The sequence below is a fragment of the Malania oleifera genome, chromosome 11 (assembly GCF_029873635.1).
Source record: "Malania oleifera isolate guangnan ecotype guangnan chromosome 11, ASM2987363v1, whole genome shotgun sequence".
Classification (NCBI taxonomy): Eukaryota; Viridiplantae; Streptophyta; class Magnoliopsida; order Santalales; family Ximeniaceae; genus Malania; species Malania oleifera.
Window position 1 is genome coordinate 301,758 of NC_080427.1, and position 15,632 is coordinate 317,389.

Here is a 15,632-nt window from a genome sequence, read left to right on the forward strand (position 1 = left end):
AAAAAAAATTTGTATCTGATTGACTTGTTTGAGTTCAGAAAATGATTTATAGTAATTTACATCAATCAACTCAAACAACCTAGTATATCAATAAGTATTACTTTTAGCATCCAAAAGGATAATATAATCATACAATGCAAAATGAATGACAAACATAACCTCATAAAGTATGAAATATAGCAATTAAGCATGCAAACAATATAGCTGGTCATATGAATTCAAAATGTCATGAAAAATATAGTTAGACCAGAAATATACACAAACCATTGCGATTGAAATATATCATAAGACCCGTGAAAGGTTTGAGTTTAAAGCACACGACATATGATAGCAAATAGTTGGTTTGAGCACAAACACAGTCTAACTAGTTTGCGTGCATTTTCATGTAAAGTTACCGAACTAGTCATGCAATTTAAAAACATATATGTATATAATAATAATAATAATAAGGCAATAGATAAAGAGTTTTAGTTTTGAAATAAATTCTTTGCATAAAGTATATGTAAATAAATATATGTATATATATATATATATGTGTGTGTGTGTGTGTGTGTGTGTGTGTGTGTGTGTGTGTGTGTGTGTGTGTGTGTATCCCCCTTTGATGTTTGCAAAAAGGCACTAGGGGTGTGCTTACTGAAAAAGAAACTTTAATTTCTAAGCTCAAGAAAGTAACATACATCTGGTTAAGCATTTAAGCACATCTTTAATATAACTAGACAAAAAACAACTATATAAATCTTAAAGATCTTAGGAAGCTAAAACAAGGATCATATGGCAAACACAAACAACTCATAGCAAAGCACTATATATCAACTTAAGGTTTTCACAAAGATCATTTAATTTAAACACATGCCATAGTGAATTCACAATAGATCTAGGCTAAAAATATTTGTGAGAAAAACTAAATATGAATTTATATTTAGATGCTCCCCCTTTCAATTTGACTTATAGCTTATATGAAATAAGCTACTTATACTCGTCAAGGTTGATTTCACAAAGTATGTCAAGAGTATAACTCATTCATTTTAAATCTCTTAAAATAAATATACTGGTAAAGATTAATTTTCTCTTCTATGCAACCAGTATAGCTATCCCTATGGATTACACATACATTATAAAATATATATTAAGGCATAATTTTGTGTTCACAACCAAGAACAATCCATATCTAATTATATAACTTTAAAAGCAAGATATGAAGCTCATGGTTCTTAGAAGAGCCTCAATATTCAAAAAGTAAAACATGATGCATATGAGTTCTCTATGCTCCTTCTCTAGGGATGGAGCTGAGCTCCTCTAACTATTCGATGATTATGTTAGGATGAAATTTAATATTCAATTAGTTTTCACTCATCATTTCAAAAATGTTTTATCATTTATTTTAACATAATCATCTTTAGCACAAGGTTTTATTTTGGGAAAAATTTACAAAAATTTGACCGCATGTTGTCTGTAAATTGAACATTTTCCTATAAAACCTGTACCTGATAGATCAACAAAATATTCATATAAGGCAAAAAACAACATATAATCCACTACCAACATGCAATTCACATCCACTGCATCCGCTATGCAGGAGGCATTTTAAACTAAGCATATAATCAGGTAGTAGTTATTAATTAAATAAAAATAATCTATCCATCAAATAATATAAATAGTAAAGAGCAGTGGATAGATTCGCATTCAGTATAGTGTTGATATTCATTAAGGCATATAAAATATGATCATGAAAGCATTTTAATTTAATAGTCATGAAAAATGAATGCTCCCCCTGAGTTATGCACTCAATTAATTGTATGCCTTTCCTTCATTTTCAAGTTCAATAACCAAGAGTTATAATATTCTCGATGATTTTAGCTTAGCTTTGAGTTCTTAGGCTTATGGGATTGAAAAGTCATAAAAAGTACTTCTTTAGGGTCATAAGCCAACACATGCCTCTTTTCTTATGAATTTCAATATGTAAGAGGCCCAAGTTCAAATGACTTTTCAATTTTAAAATTCATTCATAGGTTTCCCAATCATTTGCGTTTCCATATATGTTGAAACCTATAGCAATTATATTAGCCATTTAACTTAGTTCACAAAGATGAAGCTCCAAATGATTTTATATAAAGTTTGAGAGCCAGTGAAGCGAATTAAAATAAATACTCTTAAAGCTTTAATCTTTATTATGTTTGAAAGAGTATTTTGGTAGTAGCAAGACATTGTACAAGATAAGCATTCTAAAGAATATGTCCTAACTTATTATGGAAAAGAGCATTGTGGAGGATATCAATAACTAGTAATCGACGCTCTTTGATGATTGGAATGTATCCTTTAGATATGATCACAATTTTGGAGCAAGGATACGAACCAATGAGAGGATGAATCTTTACCTGATGTGATCGTGGTATGCTAAAGGGTCCTATGAATGGGATGGTGAACCAAAATAGAGGACTTTTTATATTTTGAACTCAAAGGGAACAATTCCTTAGTGGATGCCTCTAATTTTGATTTTGAGAAGATGTCTTTTAATAAACACTCGTAGAATAGGAATTTATGATTATCAGTGCTTAAGCCTAGAGTAATGACTGCTACTTGTTTAAGGCTTTTAAGACGAACAAGTGAGTTTAGGATTAAATGATATATAGTGTAAGATGGATCCCCCAAACTGCAAACTTGTGTGATGGACAAAATGTGCTTAAATTAAGGTGTTATACTTAAGCATGGGTTAGGCATTTGAAATTAATTACTTGGAAAAGATACCATATCCAATTGGAAGTGGATGCAGATACAAGGATTATATATCTTAACCCCGAACCACTCCCTAAGCCTATAGTCATCACAACCCCTAAACCTAGGAACTAAGGGAAGATTAAAATATTTAGGTAATTTCAATTGGAATCTGATCTCGCTTAGATCCAATGGGGTTTGCTTTCATGATCACCCATATCATTTCTTTGTTTAAGCCCCTAGCATCTTTAAGTGGATAACTATATTTAATGTGCTCTTTCTTTCTAATGTATGAGCAAGTTTTATGTGCTCGTGAAAGATTATGCTTATTTATTCTGGTTTTACTCATTGAGGCATTACTGTGGATTTGATAAACAGAACATGAACCCTTTTTGAGACTATTTTTACTTTTAACAGCGAATGGTTTGTCGGAGTAGTCTTTTGCATTTGTGGATTTGAAAATCATTCCAAAATAATTTTCATTTTTTCTTTATAAACATATGATTTTCAAAACCTTCACAACCTTTTTCTTTTCAAGGATAGAATGATAGTCTTTTAGTTCTTCTAATTGTATTGCTACCCTTTTATTTTCATTTTTCAAAAATGTTTTATGTTTGTTCATTCTAACTAGAAGCTTATGCATTTTTGATAAAACATTTTCTAGTTTTTCATTCAAAAACATGCTTCCATCAATAAATTCATTTTGTGATTCAATATAGAATTTAGCACTACAATTATCATATGAATCATTGCATGAATTCTCAGCCAAAACATCACATGAGTTATCTGATGATTCATCACCATATATGTCACAATATTTGTTATAAGAATCATCGCACGCATCATCAATAAATTTATCATTAGATTTAGTACATGTTATATTGCAGCATTCACAAAAGGAGTCATCGAAAGAGATAGAGTGAGAATCATATATCTCACTAACTGCAAATGCTATATGCTCATGATATGCCACTACCTGATCATTTGATCTTTGAGCTTCTAGAGTGGCAATCTCCTTTTTATGCGTCTCTGCATATCTCTTTTCCAGTTCAACCTAGATATCCTTTGCAAAATCATATGTCTATGGCATATGAATTTGCATGCATTAAAACATTATCATTTTCTGCTATTGGCATACAAATTCCTTTATCAATCACCTGCCAAACCCTCCAATTCACAAATTTTACAAAAATGTTCATTCTAATTTTCAAGTGGGTGTAGTTTACTACACAAAACAATGGAAGGCTGGAAGGTGACTGTTCCTCGCCGAATGGGGTTACACCAATGTGAGCCATCTCGATCTTTAGCAAAATCATTCAAGTCAATGCCATGAGGCTCTGATACCAATTGTTGGAATTGGTGTATTCACAAGAGGGGGTGAATCGGGTATTTAAAAATTTATTCCTAGGTTTATCCAAATCAGCAGTATTACACAACATAGGGTTTGTCTATGCAATCCCAATCACACTAGTAACTAACTTAGAAAATATTCAAACAATTAAATATGATTCAATATTTCTCAAGCATTCAAAATATTAAAAACATAAATATTCAAGTGCAAAAAATAAATCACACAAATTAAAATCAGGTACATGAAATGTCGGGGTTCGATCAATATTGCCTATGTCCTTGCATCAAGCTAACAAGTAAAAGGATTCCACTAGTTCCTCACTTACGGGTGGAGCGACATCGAATACAACACCTTATAGGCTGGTGCACCTAGTTCTCCTAACCGGGTCTAAACCAATCCGGTGCTCTCCTAACCGAGTCTGAGCAATTCGGGACTATTCACAGGGCTAGTCTCCCTCTTCCAATCATATGTCGAGATACAGCAAAAATCAAATAAAATATTTTCTATACAATAAAAAATGTTTCTCTACAAAGCTGATGATATACAATATGAAGTTCAAATATACTCACATATGATATGAAATATAAGCTCAAGTGAGTATGTGTGATTTTCTCTCAAAAATATTTTTATGTAAAAATGTGAGAGAAATTAATAATGATGATTTTTAATCTAAATACAAGATATTCAATAGGTGTTTTTTCAAAGATCTAAAACCAAAATAATATCTCCTAAAACATTTTGCGAAGAAAAGTGTATGAGATATTTGGGAATGTGCTTACAGAAATATTTATGCAATAAACTCAATGTAAGCCTTTGAATTTTGCAATGATACTGCGAGGAATCACAAGCTAAAAGGAGTTTTCCCAAAGAAATATTTAGCAAGGAAAGTAATATGGGAAATTATTTAAAGAGATACTCTTAAAATGATTTTCGAAAGATGAAGTGTGTTTGAGAATGATTGCTTAAAACTATGCCCAAAAGATATATGCTCTCCAAAAGATATTTTTCAAATAAAAAATGTGTGGGAGAGTATAAAAGATGAATAAGAATCAAAAAATATTTTTTGAGGATTTTCTCTCTAATATTGATTACAGAAATGAGTAATAGAGGGGGTATATATAGACTCAGGAAGATTTTTGACCGTTAGGGACATATTCGGGATTTTAGAAATTGTTTAATGAAAAATTAACCCTAATTAGCATAGTAAAATTATGGCAACCCAAGAGTTTTGGTCGACCGAGCTATAGGTTCGTTCGCCCGAACACTCATATACAGGAAAGCTACTTTTGAAGTTCAGGTGCCCAGGGTTAAGTTCGGGTGGCTGAGGTTAAGGCGATTTTCAAAATGTTTGAGGTTCGGTCGCTTGATCTCAAGTTCGGTTTACTGAACTTGAACATTCGGTAGCCTGGGGGTATTTTGAACATGAAGTTCAGGCACCCAAGTTGTTGGAAAATGTTAGGGCTTGAGTTCGGTCAACCATGCACACTCAGTTCATTTGAGTTCGGTCACTTGAAGTCATGTCAACTTTTTGACTATTCAATGGTTTGGTCAACCAAGGTGTTTTAAACACCAAGGTTCGGTTGACCGAAGCCCTATAATTTTAGTATTTTAAATCTTGTTTCAATTCAATTACTTCCCCTAACAGTATATGTGACAATATGGACTAACCTAAGTGTAAGTGTAAGGTGTAATGACCCGAAGAATAATGGTAGTTAAATAATAAAAAGAGAAGGAAATGGAAATAGTGAAGAGGCGGCAGCAGCCTTCGTCGATGAATGCTTCGTGTTTGTCAACGACGTGGCATTATAGGCTCATCGACGAAGGTGTGCTTCATCGACGAGAAGATACCAAGAGGATGTTTTGGGCAACTTTGAATTTCGTCAACGGAGAGGAGAGTTTGTTGATGAATTGCCTCTTGACCTCGTCGATGAGGAGACGTGACTCGTCAATGAAGCGCATAGTATAAATAGCCCAAACCTCAGATTTTTACGTAGAAAATCAAAAAAATACTCACTCTTTCTCCTCTCTACAGATTCTCTCTCCTCTCTCTTTGATTTTGGCTCCGACGTTCACTAGATCGACGATCCAAGGCTACCACAACGCTCCTGGGGAAGTTCTCTCCAAATGTACTAAAGTGGATCATTGGTGGGACCAAATTGAAATTCATCCCTGGTTTAAAGTAAGGCTTTTTATGCAAAATTTGGCCTCCATAGTTATAGGAAATGTTGTATAGGGAGAAATACTGAAGTCTAGTTCTGGGAATTGTTGGATTTAGGGTGTTGAAAGGGGAAACCTGCAGGTGCAGAACGAGCATATTTTAGGGGGTTTTTTTTCAGTATTAGGTAAGGGAATAAACTAAAGCAGTTATTTTCCATGCAAATTATATTATTATTAGTTATCAAAAAGTTTATTTTCAAGAAGTATGTATAATATATATGAAGAGATTGGTAAAAATGCATATTTAGGAAAATACTGCTATAATATTGGTAAGTATATATATTAGTATGAACTGCTAGAAATTATGATTTTAGAATGGAATGTACGGTTTATTCAGCATTGTCTAGCATGAATATTATTTTACATGAAAATTATTATGTTATGAAAATTTTACGAATAAAGCATGTTTTTAGAGATTATGAAATAATGCAGTACATTATGGTTTTAAAATACATGATAAATGAATTATTTTATTTAGAATGATATGCATGAAATATTCGGCGCAAGGCCATGATTGATAGCTGGCGCAAGGCCATGTATGATATATGATTTCGGCGCAAGGTCTTATATGTATATGTATGAATTTGGCGCAAGGCCACATATATGAAAGTAAACGGCGCAAGGCCGTATGTATTTACGTTATTACAAAAAATGCTATCAATCTAGTTACGTTAAACTATATATTATCATGTATTATGTATTATCAGAACCCGGATGATAGTTTAGTTTAGTTACAGGAGCACAGTACCATAGCTTTACAGATCTAATATTATATTTAGACTTGTGCTAACCACCCCTGCAAGTAGATGGGGTGGGAGATGGATAGTCGATATGGCTTTTAGTGTAGAGTTGTAGATGTCCACCTGGCAGTCCGGACCAGGGTGTGGCGGACCCATTATGCTTACAGACATATTTGACTCGGTAGTGGTCGGCCAGCCATTGTCGGGTAATAGAAGACATTAATTACCTATACATCCTAGGTAAATTTTTAGTATTATCAGTTATATTAGACATTTCATGATCAGTATGAATTATTAGAAATTATGAAAGTATATGATTATGCCAATATGATATGATGAATGTTTTCCAGCATATGAAATGTACTGTATATGTATTATAATATTAAATATTCATGTTGCTACACAATTGTATTTAGTTTATTTTCCCTTATTGAGAAGTGTCACACCCCCGAACTTAAATAATTTTTAAAAAACCCAGAAAGATCGGCGGATCGAGGTCGCCATTGAGATAGTGTGGTGCTACCCTGTTACGAGGGTAAGTTTGAATTAGGATCAGGAGATTTTGATATGGGATCCTAGAGATACATTTTGTATTTTTGGGAGATTGTATATAAACACTATGTTTTTGGATTATAGTTGACTCTAGTATTATGTATTTTGTGGATATGAGAATGATTATTTACATTTACTGCTGCCTAGGTTTCGCTGTGTATGACTGGTGTCCCCGTTACCTACGGGTTTGGGTTGACTATTTTTCTTAATATGTTTTATTCAATGATAAGAAAAGCAAGTCGTTATAGTTTGGTATCAAAGGCTAGGATGTTGGGTTCTGTAGACTCTAGAATGTAGCAGTAATAATACTAGAGCATAGGATAAGGAAATTTGAGGTCTGGTTTTATAGTCTAGATACATGACTTCCGTGGTGGTTTGTATGATTTTCCTAGGATGACGACTTTAGGAAAGTCATGGTAAACTATCGTTGGGTTAGGTATCTAGGTTGCAGAATTGAACCTTGAATTAAGATCAGGAGAGATGAATTAATTAGGAATATACTATATTGGTCAGATGATATGTATAGTGAAGGGGTTCTAAGTTAAGTTATTTGTTTTTCAAGATGGACCCTGGTGACAGTAGTGCCCATGCCAGTGGGAATGAGGGTACTGGACCCTCAAGCACTGTGGGTGGTGATTCAGATGCCGTACTGCGCAGCATGGCAAAGCAAGTTATGGCTGAAATTTCCAGGAGTTTAAGGGAACATGGTGGTCCATCGGTAGGCCACAGTAACTCAATCAAGAAATTCATTAAGATGATTCCTCCAGCTTTCTCAGGAGGAGCTGATCCTGTAGTCACTGAAAACTGGTTGCAGGAGATTAAGAAAGTGTTTGCAGTGCTGCAGTGTATGGAGGAGTAGAGGGTGCTGTTTTTTACCTATAGATTGACTGAAGAGGCCGAGAGATGGTGGACAGCGGTGAAACTCCTAAAGTAGTAAAGGACAGTACCTGTGGAGATGACATGGGAGCGGTTTAAGGAAATATTCTTCGATAGGTATTTTTCGGCTTCGTCTATGGAACTATGATTGAGGAGTTCCTGAATCTGAAGTAGGGATAAAAGACAGTGCAACAGTATGTGGCGAGGTTCATCAAACTATCACGCTTCACCCCGTACATTATTTCAGATAAGGTGGAAAAGGTACGGTAGTTTGAAAGAGATCTGAGGAGGGAAATATATAAGCAGATGTCGACACTGAAGTTGCAGGATTTTGTTGAGGTGGTAGATAGGGCCACTATAGAAGAGGTTGGGGAGCAGATGGAGGCTGAGGAACAGAGAGAGAAGAAGAGATCAACACCTTCTGGTTCCCAGCAAGGTGTCGGCCATGGTTCGTGGAAAAGAGGTGGTTACTACAGAGACCAGAGGCAGAAGGCAGGGAATCGTGGAGTTCAGGGTATGCAGCCACTTTCAGCTTGCCCAAGTTATGGGAAGAGACACCTGGGGGAGTGTCGTGCCAGGCGAGGTGTTTGCTACTGGTGTGGGGAGCCAGGGCATGTGATAAGAGATTGTCAGACTCAGATTGGAGCTGCTCCTGCTTCTAGACCTACTCGAGGAGGCTATCAGACGCCACGTGGAGACCAATAGAGGAATATGGCTCTAGCCAGGGTTTTCACTCTAACCGCAGGTGATGCTGAGATAGCCGGTGACGTGGTGACAGGTACAGTTAATATGTTTATGTTTAAAGTTATCGCATTATTTGACTTAGGAGCCACACGCTCGTTTGTATCTATAGGGTGTGTTAGATTGTGTGGGACTGCAGTTACTAGATGTTGAACTACTAGTGACTAGACCAACCGAGTCAGCCATGAGGTTTAGTAGAATGCTCCGTGATTGTTCAGTTGATATTCAGGAAAGAATTCTATCTGCTGATTTGGTAGTACTGGACATGCATGAGTTTGATTTCATTTTCGACATGGATTGGCTAGTAGCTAATTTTTCCAGTATTGGTTGTTGTGCAAGGGAAGTGATATTTAGACCTTTGACGAAACCAGAATTCAGATTTACAGGGTCATAAGTGCAATCTCTACCTCAGTTAGTTTCGGTTATTCAGGCAAGGAAACTACTTCAGAGTGGCTGTTAGGGGTTCATGACTTTTGTGAAGAAAATATCAGAGAATGAAATGAATAATACGCCAGTGGTGAAAGAATTTACTGATGTGTTTCTAGATGAATTACCAGGTCTGCCACATGATTATGAGGTAGATTTCCCTATTGATCTACTTCCGGATACAAGGGCGATCTCTAAAGCACCGTACCGAATGGTGCTGGCAGAGTTGGAAGAATTAAAAGATCAATTGCAGGATTTACTTGATAAGGGTTCTATACGACCTAGTGTATCTCCATGGGGAGCTCCAGTACTATTTGTAAACAAGAAGGACGGGTCTATGAGGATGTGCATACATTATAAAGAGATTAATAAAGTGACCATCAAGAACAAGTATCCTTTACCCCGTATGGATGATTTGTTTGATCAGCTCTAGGGTACACGGGTATATTCTAAGATCAACCTCAGATTAGACTACCATCAAGTAAAGGTAAGAGTAGAAGATATATCGAAGACAGCTCTTAGGACCACGTATGGGCATTACAAGTTCCTTGTTATGCCATTTGGTCTGACGAATGCTCTTGTTATATTTATGGATTTGATGAATAAGATTTTTCATCCATATTTAGACCAGTTTGTTGTTGTTTTTATTGATGATGTTCTGGTCTATTCGAAGAGTTATACGGAGCATGAGATACATTTTAGGTGGGTTTTACAGATGCTTAGGGAGAAGAAGTGACTCACTCTAAAAATGAGCAGCTCGGAAGCTATCCCAAGTATAGGAGTTCTGTCGTGTAATATTAAGCCCAAGGGCTAGATCGTCTCCTCAGGGAATGCGTTTAATCTCAAATTTTACGTTCTTCCAATCAAAATTAAATTGCACTGAACTCAGTTCAGATTCGGGTTTTCAAGATGGTTCAATTTCACTTCTGACAAATTAAATGATACGCAATTTAATCCTAAAACTAACATTCACTAAATTAAAAAAAACAAGAATGAAAACCCTATCCTACTTAAGGAAACATTAAAGCACGTGTCAATTAAAGAAGGAAACTTTGAATATGAAATTAAAACACGCAAAGGAAACTTAACTAGATATGAATACACACGATAAAAAACGAACCTTTAACAAGAAGAACCTCGAATTAAAACTAAATTATTAATGAATTAAACGAAAAAAAGACACGATAAAAACACCAACTTTAATAAAAACCGACCCTAAACTAAATCAAGTTTCGAAAAATAAAAAGTAAATCTTGAAAAGATGACTACTCTAATTTCGTTAAAAACAAAACACTTCCTCTTTTTTCCTTTTCGTATTTTATTTTTTTTTTATTTTTTTAAAACAAAATCAAAATTTAAATTAAGCGAAGATAAATAAAACAAGACTAATTTAAATGTTTTAGACCTAATACTAACTTTAATTAAGAACAATAAGAGTAAATAAAAAATTTAAACTTCAATAAAAAAAACTAAAATCCCTTAACACATACTCAAATCCCAAATTCCAAATAAACTTAAACAAATAAAAGACACATCATTCATTACAACTAGAAAAGCAGAGAAAAGAAAAGGAGAGAGAGAGAGAGAGAGAGAGAGAGAGAGAGAGAGAGAGCAAAACAAAGGGTGGTTGCAGAGGAGGATCTCCGGTTGCAGCAGAGGAATCCAAGGGAGGCTGTTGTTGCTGTTGTGGAGTTGCTGGGAGGAGAAGCTGCTGTGTATGACGGATACTCACGAGATGCTGCAGCAGGGGATGCTATAGAGAGGGAGTCTGCTGTGGAGTTAGGGTGCTCGGGATGGTGGTTTTCTGCTGCAGAAGAGGAGCTGATTGTGCTGGAGACTGGCCGAGGCTGTTGTGGAGTTGCTGGGAGGCCGGGGACTAGTGGTCTGCTGTGGCTGGCTGTCCGAGATGAATGCTATGGTGGCTGGCCGGATTGGTATCGCAGAGGAGTTCTGCTGCAAGCTGGAGTGTGGAGCAGAAGGAGGCTCGGGGCTGCTGTGCTGGTGTTGTTGCAGCTGCCGGAACAGGAAGATGGCAGGGAGCAGAGGGACTTAAGGAAAAAGAGTAGGGAAAGATTGAGGAAGAGAATAGAGGAACATAAGGAGAGAGAGCCAACAATAGGGAATAATAATAAGAGAAAACAAAGACAAAACCAAGGGAAAAACAAGAAGAGAAAGGGGAAGAAGAGAAGGGAAAAGTAGGGAAGAGAAGAGCAAAGCAGAAATTGAAAGAAAAAAAACAAACCAAAGAAGAAGAAGAAGAAGAAGAACAGAGGAGAGACGGGGCTGTGCTGGAGGAGTTTAAAAAGAAAAAAAAAAAGAAGCCCTAGGATCCAGCGTGGAACAACCCGACCCGGCCATGCATGGCCGGGTCACATCAAATATCCATCCAAACATATATATTTTTTCATTTTTTGTTGTTCTCTGTTCGTTACAGATCTGACTCTTTTGGAGCCCGTATCTCACAAAACTAAAAACACTAAAGTTGTATATGATCCTTTCCTCTTTCTCCAGAAATTTGAATCGTCTCAATCGGAGCTCGGACAAAAAAGTTATGCACAAAATACGAACAGGTATTGGTTTTGATTCCCGGGAATTTTCCTGCGACAAAAAATTACCAAAACTTCATAAATAATGCAATAAAGTTCAATAATGATGATTTTGGCACTTTATTAAAATATTGGACAATTTTGGACATTTAATTAAAAATATAAACTGTAAAGCTCGGGTTAAACGTCCAATTACGTAGTTTCGGTGCGTAATCAAGAAGCTATACACCAAGTTCAGTAAATGTGACTCCTGGCTCGAAAAAGTTGTGTTTTTGGGGTATGTTATCTTAGGAGATAGAATTTCTGTGGATCCTAGTAAGATTAAGGCGACAGTGAATTAGGCTTGACCGAGGAACGTTCAGGAGATCAGGAGTTTCTTAGGGTTAGCTGGTTATTACCATCGTTTTATTGAGGGGTTCTCAGCATTATCAGGGCCTCTAACATGACTGACTAGGAAAAATTCCAAATTTGAATGGGATGACAGTTGTGAGCAAAGTTTCCAAGAATTGAAGCAAGGGCTAGTCACAACGACGGTACTGACCATCCCGTCAGGGGGTAAGGGTTATGTCATTTACAGTGATGCGTCCTTGAAAAGACTTGGCTGTGTATTGATGCAGCATGGCAGGTTGATGGCATACGCTTCTAGACAATTAAAAGAATATAAGAAGAACTACCCTACCCATGATCTTGAATTGGTTGCAGTGGTACACGCATTGAAGATTTGGAGGCATTACCTGTACGGCGAGTAGTGTGAGATTTTCTCTGACCACAAGAGCTTAAAGTATTTCTTCACTTAGAAGGAATTGAATATGAGACAGAGAAGGTGGTTATAGTTAATTAAGGATTTTGATTGTACTATCAGTTACCACCCAAGGAAAGCAAATGTGGTAACCGATACACTGAGCAGGAAATCTAGAGAATCAGCATTGGCAGCTATGGGGATCCAACATCCGTTCATGATGGATCTAGAGAGACTTGGTATTGAATTGATCAAGAGTAATCCTTCAGTATGTATTGCTAGTTTAGTGGTGCAACCTACTCTGCAAGAGCGGATTAAAACCGCTTAGAAGGAAGATCCAGAATTAGCAGAGGTGATGAAGAGAGTACAAACTGGTCAGGGAGAGGAATTTTGTATTTCAAATGATGAAGTTTTACCGTTCCATTCCAGGCTATGTGTTCCTACCACTGCTGAAATTAGAAAGACTATTTTAGAGGAGGCTTATAGATCTTTGTATATAGTTCATCTCGACAGTACGAGAATGTATAGGGATCTGTGAGTTTTATTGGTGGAGTGGGATGAAGATAGAAATTGTCGAGTATGTAGTGCAGTGTTTAACGTGCTAGCTGGTAAAAGCTGAGCACTAGAGGCCGGCGGGTCAGTTGCAGCCGCTATTTATGCTAGAGTGGAAGTGGAATCATATATCCATGGACTTCATTTCAGGGTTGCCATCGGCGTCGCATGGCTAAAATGTGATTTGAGTAATAGTAGATCGGTTGATTAAGACCGCCCATTTCCTCCCTATTAAAATTAGCTACTCCCTTAATCGTTTGGTGGAGATTTACATTCAGAATATAGTTCATTCTCATAAGGTACTAGTATCTATTATGTCAGATCGAGACTTGTGTTTCACGTCATGTTTTTGGAGAAGCTTTCAGGAAACCTTAGGGTCTCAACTATCACTTAATATGACATTCCATCCATAGTCAGACGGGCAGACTAAGAGGACGATACAAATACTAGAAGATATGCTCCGAGCATGTGTATTAGATTTTGGGGGTAGTTGAACTCAGTTTATGCCGCTAGTAGAATTCGCGTATAATAACAGTTATCAAACCAGCATTGGTATGGCACCATTTGAGGCACTGTACGGTAGGAGATGTCATTCTCCGTTATATTGGGATAAGATGGGTGAGCGGCGAGTTGTGGGACCAAAGGTTGTGTAGAAAACGTACGATAAGGTTCGGCTCATCAGAGATAGAATTAGTGCAGCTTAGAGCCAACAAAAGAGTTATGCCGATAATCGCCGAAGGAAATTAGAATTTGATATTGGTAATCATGTATTTTTAAAGATAGCTTCGTTAAAAGGGGTTATGAGGTTTGGAAGGAAGGGTAAACTTATCCCTAGGTTCATCGATCCGTTTGAGATTTTAGAGAAAGTGGGACCGGTTGCGTACAAGTTAGCTTTACCGCCTATGCTATCCAGGATGCATGACGTATTCCGCGTTTCTATGTTGAGGAAATACATCCTAGACCCTTCTCATATTATCAGTTATGGTAAATTAGGGCTCAGTGATTCGTTAGTCTATGAGGTGGTACCAATGCAGATACTGGATAGAAGAGAACAGGAATTGCGTAGCAAGAAGACTCCTATGGTAAAAGTTCTATGGAGAAATCACACGATAGAAGAGGCTTCTTGAGAACTTAAGGAGCAGATAAGATAGAAATACCAGCAATTGTTCCACAAGATTCAGTCATGAACAAGGAAATGTAAGTGATTGAATAATGTTTCTTTTGCAGGTACATGTAGTAATTTAGTTAGTAAGTAATATTTTAGTTTTAGGGGAATTTTTATTTTACTTATGTAATCTCCCAGGACTTGAAATGTAACAACAGTATTCCTCAACCATAAATGAGGGTAAGTAATAAAATAAGTAGATCGTTTTGCCGTTAAAGGATGATGAGTTGTATGAATAGTAAATATCGAGGGGAAAATTTTATAAGGAGGGGAGAATGTAATGACCTGAAGAATAATGGTATTTAAATAATAAAGAAAGAAGGAAATGGAAATAGTGAAGAGGCGGTAGCACCCTTCGTCAACGAAAGCGTGGCATTATAAGCTCGTCGATGAAGGTGTGCTTCGTTAACGAGAAGATATCGAGAGGATGTTTTGGGGGACTTTGAATTTCATTGATGTAGGGGAGAGTTCATCGACAAATTGCCTCTTGACCTCGTCGACGGGGTAACATGGCTCGTCAATGAAGCCCATAGTATAAATAACCCAAACCTCAAATTTTTACACAGAAAATCAGAAAAATCTTCGCTCTCTCTCCTCTCTCTTCGATTTCGACTTTGACATTCGCCGGATCAACGATCTGAGGCTACCACAATGCTCCTGGGGAAGTTCTCTCCAAATCTACCAGAACGGATCGTTGGTGGGACCTAGTTGAAATTCATCCCTAGTTTAAGGTAAGGATTTTTATACAAAATTTGGTCTTTCCATAATTATAGGAAATGTTGTACATGGAGAAATACTGAAGTTTAGTTCTGGGAATTGTTTGATTCAGGGTGTCGAACGGGGAACCTTGCGGGTGCAGGACGAGCGTATTTTAGGGGGTTTCTTTCAGTATCACGTAAGGGAATAAACTAAAGCAGTTATTTTCCATGCAAACTATATTATTATTATTTACCAGCAAGTTTATTTTCAAGAAGTATGTATAATATATATGAAGAGATTGGTTAAAATGCATATT